An 8,599-nucleotide genomic window follows, 5' to 3' on the forward strand; every position below is an offset into this window, starting at 1 on the left:
TCAATAGTGTAAATCATTGTCTTTTCTATTGACAAGGGGTTATCTGGTTTGGAAAATTTCAAGAAACTGATTGATAATCAGGAAAAACATAAGGTTAGAGAGTAACCAGACACTTAGGAGCCATCTTGAAATTCCTATGGATAGCAGATATACTGATGGGATATCTCATGGTTCCTTCAGAAACAATAGATAGCTTGCAGCATCAGGGTTTTGGATTTTTACTTGTTGTAAACAAGCCTCAGCTTAGCATGACTTTTCCAGATGTTACTATAGTCTTTTAACAGACTTAAGGCAATTATTGGAGTGTTCATAACATTTGGTGGGGGAGGACTTCCACCAATTGTCCTGGGAAAAGTATGACAACACTTGTCGTCAGGGCTCCAATGGGCTGGATGCTGTAATGAACCCTTTATCATTGTTCAAATCTTGCCCATACCCCCTCTGACTCAGTCTCTTGCCTCAGCATTCCCTAACCTGCAAACTGAGTTTTAGTCAATCAAGTTTAAATAGGCCTCCCATAGTGGGACTGGGGAATATACAGCCCAAGATGCCTATTAAACTTAGAGGTGTGTGTGTTTGGTGGGGTGGGGAAGTCCTTTGTAAATCCAGATTAGAACTGGTCTGATAAATGCTGAGCTGAGTGTGTGTAAATGTGGGTTGATTAGCATTTGGAGCACAGATTCCCCATCATGTATTGCTCCCCTGCTTCTCTGATCCCAGAATTCACTGCAGTCTCTGCTTCAGGCTTTCTGTTCTCCATCTCCCATGTAAATGAGTTGTCATCTGGTTCCATCTTGGATGCAACTGAGACCTAGGGCAGTTGTTTCACTCTTGTCACCCTTATCTGGAGGATTTTAGTTGCGTCTCCCACTGCATCTTAATCAGTTTTGTTTGGAGGGGGTGGAATTCTTTGCAAGTCAGACAGGCTGCGTCCTGTGCCAGGGTTCCCCAAGAACACAGAGCTGAGAGGGAAAACGGTGAAGGTTGGGGGGACCACCATCAGGTGCTAACAAAGTCAGTTTTCCTCCCTTCTGTTTCACAAGTGACTTGTAGTAGTATGCCTGCAATGCCTTCTCTATGCTGCAGGAGCTGTATCCTGTGTCCTGTTAAAAGAAAGAACCCTTTGTGTGGTGTGGCTCTCTAGAGAATAGAGGGATTTGTACCTGAGTCACAGCATCCTTCTCACAGCACTGTTTCCTGCTCACCTATCTCATCCAGTTGAGGATGAGGCACACCCTTGGGTGTACCCAGGTTATATTTTGGGGGTTCGTCCAGGATACGGTGGCAGGTGATTGTTTGTGGCGGGTGCTGTGTCTCTCTATAGAGAACGAAAAAGGGAACTATGTCAAACACTGGTGATTCCCAGGCTTGTGGGGTGGGGGGGAATGCAAATTCCCCAGGGACCTCAGGGACCCAGGGTCAGGAGGGGCATCACGTCCTGCTGACTGGGTCTCTGCAGTACGGCAGGTCATTAGAGAAGTGGCCAGTTCTTCTAATGAGAGGGCCACCTATAGGAGACTGTGGATCTTTTCAGGGAGTGAGTATCCCCATCCCTCCCAGAGAAGAGGACTTTGAAGCCTGGCAAGGCCATATACAAGAGACATTAACCTGGCAAGTCCCCAATGATAAAAAGTGCTGTCACCTGCTAGATGTATTGAGGGAACTCACCTTTGGAATTGTTCAGACTGCGAAGCTTCAGGACTCTGGGATCACCACCCAACAGTGTCTGCAGGGTCTGCAGGACATGTTTGGGCAACTGTACTCACATGGCGGGACAAATTACAAACTACTAGGCACATTTCAATGCAAAGAGGAAACTGCCTCATCGTATCTGTGTTTAGAACAGGTTCTACAGTGGGTGGTTAAACAGGGAGCCCTCACCACTATGGAGGCTGATCATTCCCAACTCTGCCAAATCCAAATCAGGGCCCATTATAGCCTGACCCTTATCCGGGACCTAAATTTGTCTAGGCAAAAACATAATCCTCCAGGATTTAGCCAACTGACCCAGGAGATGAGGGAGGAAGAAGAAATCCTCCAGTTACTTGAGTCTATGTGGACCCCCAAGGACCCACCCCCTGGCCAGGAAGGGGCCCACAAGCTGGGTGATGTCTGTGATTCCTCAGGAGGAAGCCCTCCCCAAGATAGAGGAAGAACCTCCCACACCCATCCTAGCAGTGGCAGTTAGCCATACTCCTTCCAGAGTACCCACCTGGGCTTCCCCATTGACTTTGGGGCAAACTAGTGCCAGAGCCCACACACGAGCTTTTGGGTTTTGTTACTAGTGTGAGAAGCCTGGTCACATGGCTGAAGGATGCTCTGGGACAGAAAACCCAGAGTGAGTATTCCAACAACTAAAGGCCTTGTAGGGGTTGGAAAACTTGATAGGGATGGGGCAAGGGAGTTAGTTCCATCCCAGGCCCCACCAAACTCCCAAGTCCCAGTCCAGAGCATAATACTAGATGGGTTGATAGGTCCGAGGGCAGAGGTCCCTGTCGAGGTGAACGGGCATCAATGTGTGGCTATTTTGGATAGTGAGTCCCAGGGACTATTTTATTTGAGTCTATTTATGAAAATTGTTTGAAATATTTACCCTTGTATCTGCTGCCTGGGCTGGGTCTGTGGGGGCTAAGCAAGGATCAAAATCTGTACCATGGGTATGTCCAGATCTGAATTAGATTCCCCACATGCGTGGCAGGGACCAGTAAGGAGGTGGCCACGATTGCCCTGGTGTGCCTGGATCCCAGGCGGAAGAGGGAGGCATCCCTTCTTATTGTAACTAATTCCAACATCTTTCAAGTATTGGCCTAGTATTGTAGGCAGCAGACTGATTCGGGTTATAGGGAGCAGCTGAAAATGCATACTTTATGCTCCGAGGCCTATGGTCAATGGGAAGAAAGAGGTATGAACAAGGACCCTCCTATTCTAGGAGCCTTATGGTTCACTTGGGGGGAGGGGGGACATGTCCCTCCCTGATAAGAGTCAGTAGGCCCTGCCTGTCAAGTGTAGCTTAAAAGAGGGCCTCTCCTCCAATGGCCCTGTGGTGGTATATACTTTACCAGGGAAAGAATGACCCCAGACTCTGAGGGTTCTGGATGGACTATTCGACCCATGGGGTTTGAATCAAAACCAGGTCACTGTCCTTGTGGCAAATCCCACTCTGAACAATGTGGTCGTGTGCCCAGGCCAGAAGTTGGCAGTAGTGAGGAAGGCAGAGGTGGTGACTGTTGCCACCCAATCCCTCTCCCTGCCTATTGATCCTGACCATTTTTTCTTTGGTGACTCCCTGGCTCCAGAAGCAGAGAAAGAGCAGATATGGGAGAAGCTCCACTATCAGACCAATGTCTTCTTGCTGCATGAGTGGGCTGTGGGCAAGGCTAAAGGGGTAGAGCATCACATTCGCTTCCTCAACCCTCGTCCTTTCAGGGAGTGGTCCCACTGTATCCCTCTGGCCAAGATGGAAGAAGTCCAACTCCATCTTCAAGAGCTGCTGGATCACCATATCATTACAGAGTCCAAGAGTCCCTGTGTGTCACCCATTGTCATCATGCACAAGAAGAGTGAATAGCTAAGAATGTGCATAGACAATCAAGTACTGAATGTTTGTGGGGTAGCCGATGGTTCTCTGTCTTGGAACTTTGAACTGGTACTACCAAATACCCTTTCGGGAGGCAGATAAAAAAAAGATGGCTTTCATCTTCCCACTGGGGTTTTACCAGTTTGAACGTATGCCCCAGGGCATTTCAGGCACCCCAGCCACCTTTCAATGACTCATGGAATGGCTGGTAGGAGACATGCACATAACTCAGGTGCTCATGTACTGGGATGATATAATTGTGGTCAGCTGAGCTTTGGAGGAGCACAATAAGCACCTGCTTCATGTGTTGGACCGGTTGGAGGCAGCTGGGCTAAAACTAGTGACTGACAAATGTAAATTTTGTCCAACGTCAGTAAAATACGTGGGGCATATCATATCCCCTGAAGGGATCAGCACCAACCCAGAGAAGGTCAGTGCTGTAACCGCTTGGCCCAGGCCCACAAGCTGTTGAGAACTGAAGAGATTCCTGGGATTCGCAGGATTCTATAGATGATTTGTTTGAGACTATGCCACCATCACTAGGCTGCTTAACCACTTCACTTAGGGTTAACAGGTCGGGGGGTCTGCATCCCATCAGAGGGCTCAGAACCTGTCTCCAAGGGGTGGAGGAAGGGAGAGTTTTACTGTGCCCCAGTAGGGCATCCAGTGTGAAGAAGCCTTCCGCTAATTCATTTGGTACCTTACCAAAGCTCCAGTGCTGCCATATCCAGACCCTAAATGCCCCTTCATACTGTACACGGATGCCAGTCTATCAGGGCTAGGAGCTGTGCTCTACCAGATACATGAGTGGCAGAGATGCCCCATGGCATTCACCAGTCAGAGCCTCGTACCAAGTGAAACCCGGTACCCAGCTCACAAATTGGAATTTTTGGTCTTCAAGTGGGCTATTACCGAAAAGTTCAGGGATTATTCATATGGCACAACGTTCCAAGTATAGACAGATAATAACCCTTTGACATACATACTGACTAATGCCAAGTTAGATGCTACTGGGTACTGATGGGTCACTGCCCTGGCAGATTACTCATTTAGTCTCCACTATCAGGCAGGGTGAAAGAACACTGATGCAGACACTCTGTCTCAATTGACCTCTACCACAGTTTGGGACATGTTACAACCAGAAGCAGTTCATGCCCTTTGTGACCTACCTGTGAGGGATCCTGTAGCTGAAGGATCCAGCGGCCTCGGTATGGCAGAGATCTTGGGGGTTCCCCCCGAAGGGATTCCCCAAGCCTGGAGCCGCTACACCATACTAACCCCTTCAGTGCTGCCCCAGATGACCCAGGTGGAGTGGCGCACTACTCAGGAACACGACTCAGACATTTGAGGTGTGTTGTGATTGCAGGAAGGGGCCCACTTCACCCTCCTTTGATTCGAACTTTACACCCATGGGTAAGCTCCTCTTGAAGGAGTGGGGGAAACTGTGACTGTTAGATGGAATATTGCACTGGGAGGTGCATGATGGAGAAGGATGAGAGGTACTGCATTTAGTTCTATCCCGGAAACAGTGGGCTCTGGCTCTTCGGGCCCTCCACGCTGACTTTGGCTATGTTGGGGTAGAATGCACCCTGGCCCTGACAAAAGAGAGATTTTACCGGCCGTAGATGCCACATCAAATGCTTGAATTGCAAGCGCTGTGTGAAGCAAAAGACACTGCCAATGTGTATGGCATACTTGCATTCCATACAAAGCTCATAGCCCATGGAGTTGGTATGTATGGACTTTCTCACTATCGAAGGGGACGGAAACCAAAAGGGCAATGTCCTTGTGGTAACAGACCACTTCACCCACTATGCCCAGGCCTTTGCCACTTGAGACCAGACTGCTACAACCATGGCAAGGGTGCTGTGGGAGAATTACTTTGTTGTGTTTGGACTGCCATCCCAGATACACTCTGACCAGGTCAGGGATTTTGAAAGCAAGCTGCTCAGGGAGGTGTTAACCGTGGCTGGAATCAAGAAATCACACACCACCCCATGTCACCTACAGAGAGATCCATACCCTGAGTGGTTTAACCACACCCTGTAAAACATGCTGGGCATGTTGCACCATGAACAGAAAACCTCTTGGAGCCAGCATCTGGCCTACCTGGTGCATGCTTACAATGCAACCCAGAATGATGCTACCGGGGTGAGCCCATACCTGCTTATGTTTGGGAGACAGCCCCGTTTACCTATTGATTTATGTTTTGGGGTGGAGAAGGTTTATGGACATCACCTAACCCAAGGTCAGTATGCTTGCTATCTGAGGGACCATCTTCAATGAGCTTACTGCCTGGCAGGGGATCTGGCAGGCCGAAATCAACAGCGACATAAGAGGCATTATGACACCCATGTCAGAGAACAATGGTTGACCCAAGTGAACCGGGTGTTGCTGAGAAGCATTGGTCTAAGGAGGAAACATAAAATCACTGACCAATGGAGGGGCGAGCCATATTCCATGGTCAAGAGGATGGGAGACCTGCCTGTTTGTGAAATTGCCCCAGAAGCAGGATCTGGACAATGCTGGGTTGTACATAGAAATCTTGTCCTACCCATCAGGGAGCTGCATGGGCCTAGTCCTGCTAAGAGAAGAATGCCCCATAATAGGCCATGGCCTCCCCGAACAATCCAGCCAAGGGAAGGAAGGAAACCCCCTCCTCCCCCTCTGGAAGACCCTGATTCTGAGTCCAACTATGTGGGATGGTATCCCTCCAAATTCCATCACAGTCTGGGACCCACTGCACCGGGAGGAGAACCAGCTCATCAAGTTGTCCATGAAGAGACAGCAGAAAGGAATGCCAAGCAAGGCAATGACTCAGCTGGACTGCTCCTAAAGGACAACAAGTTGAAGCCTGTGCCTCCCATTCAGGGGGACAGGACCCCCGTGTCCAGAACTGCACCTGCCTCCCCCAGTCTTTTCTGGAGTTCCATGCAAGATTATACGCCTTGGCCTCAGTGAGATCTTGGAGGTGCCAAGGGCCGGAACCCGGCCTACAAACAAGGTAACCCCTGTGGCATGCTGGAGCAGCAGTCGGGCCCACACAGGAGAAAAACAAGTCTACCACATCCCCGCTCAGGACAACTGTGAGTTTAGGGAAAAGGGGCTTCACAGGGAAGGGGACGGAGAAAAGGGACCCCCCCACCACCACCACCCTCCTTTCAGAGAACTGGGTGAGAGTGTGCCCTACAAAATGGGGAGATGCACCTAATATTTTTTAAACTGGTTGTAATGTGTGAATTATGTTATATTTTAGCTGGTAAATAATTTTAAGGTTGTTATTTTTCTTGTTGTTTAATTTGTTGAGTATTATATTGGGAATCTGGTACCTACCTGTTGGAGGCCCTCATGGGATTGCCCTGTGGGCCTAGTGGCTTACCTTAAGGATCTTGGGGTCCTGGCTAAGGGGGCCGCTCTCAAAGCATACCCTGCGCAACCTCATTCCTGAATATAGTTGTAAGTATGTGTATGTATAAGAGTGTATAGTCGTTAATTTTCTCTAATATTATCTATTTCTTTGGGATATATGTATTATATATAATTCTTTATACATTAAATAAATTATGTATATAGTTAAGAACCCTTTGTATGGTGTAGCTTTATAAAGAATAGAGGGATCTGTACCCAAGTAACAGCATCCCTCTCTCAGCACTGTTGCCTGTCCACCTATCCCATCCAATTGAGGATGGGGTACACCATTGCGTGATCCCAGATTACATACTTACATACTCAGGAGGAGACAGAAAGAGAGAGAGAGAGAGAGAGAGAATTTTCCCAGTGTCTAGGAACTCCTCTCTTCTCCTTTTCTTCCCCCTTTCCTGAGGTTTTCTTAGGGATTAAATACTGGGGAGAAGGGTATTATTCCTTGGGCTGGCTGGCCAGGAATTAGGCCTGGCAGTTTGTAAACAAGTTTGAAACCTGCAAGTTTGTTATCCAGCTAGCTTTGGGCTGGGATTGAGTTTTGTAACCTTCTGCTCCCAGGAGAGCTGTGTGACCCAGACTACTTGCAGCCCAGGCCTAGAGAGTAGGATTGGCTCTCACCTTTTGTTTCTTTTGATGATCCTTTGCTCCAGCCAAGCTCTGTAGTTGGGCCAGCTGTAGTTAGTATAGTTAGTAATCAACCTGGTTCCATTCTGAGTTTGTCCTGTAGTTTCTGTCTTAAAAGGCCATATAATCCAGAAGTTTTGAGGTGTGTGTAGGCTGGCTGGAGCCACAGTCACCCCCCGCCTTCCCCTCCTCCCCCCCATACGCACACAGCCTCTCTGTGGGAACAAAGATTGGTACTCTACCACTTCTCCAGGAACAAGGGGCCTCTTGCACCAGAACCAAACCACCAACCACAAGCAGCTGCCCAATATGTGGTGAACCCCAATCTTAAAAAAACTCCAGTGTGGACCCTGGGACTAACCCTTTGGGGAGCCCCAAGTCCCAGACTGGCCCTGGCTGGGGTAAAGTCTCTCTAAAGAGGTTCAGTCTATGAACTGTAGTTGTAAAGATAACATTTATATTGTGTTTAAGGTTTTGGTTTTTTATTTGTTTTATTTGTATTCTGATAATAAATTTGTATTTGTGGATTTATACTGCTTGCAAGAATGGGGATTTGTCTGCATGGAATACCCTAGCCAAATGTAGTGCTTCCAGATTTCTGGGTTGGGGTTTGAGCCACTGGTATAATCCATTGGGTATCCCAAGATGTGAACCTGGCCCTTCTGGCTGCTAACCAATGCCTGGCAGAAGGATTACATTTACATTGTCCCCTAGAACTATCAAGATTATGTAATTATATCATTTCAGGAGCCAGATTGCTAATAGAAGTGACAAACAACAGCAAAGTTTCAGTAAAGCTGTAGTTATTCTCCCTGTACTTAAGAAAGTCTGCCGATATAATGAGCAAACAAGAACAACACTTAGGCTGTCACTAGTTTTTTAGTATTATTTTGGACAAATAAGAAATTAAGTTTAGTTTGAGGTTTAAAGAGTTAGATACAAAATCTAGGATTCTGAATTCTACTGTTGCCAGGT

Source organism: Alligator sinensis, unplaced genomic scaffold (genome assembly GCF_000455745.1).
Source record: "Alligator sinensis unplaced genomic scaffold, ASM45574v1 scaffold557_1, whole genome shotgun sequence".
Classification (NCBI taxonomy): Eukaryota; Metazoa; Chordata; order Crocodylia; family Alligatoridae; genus Alligator; species Alligator sinensis.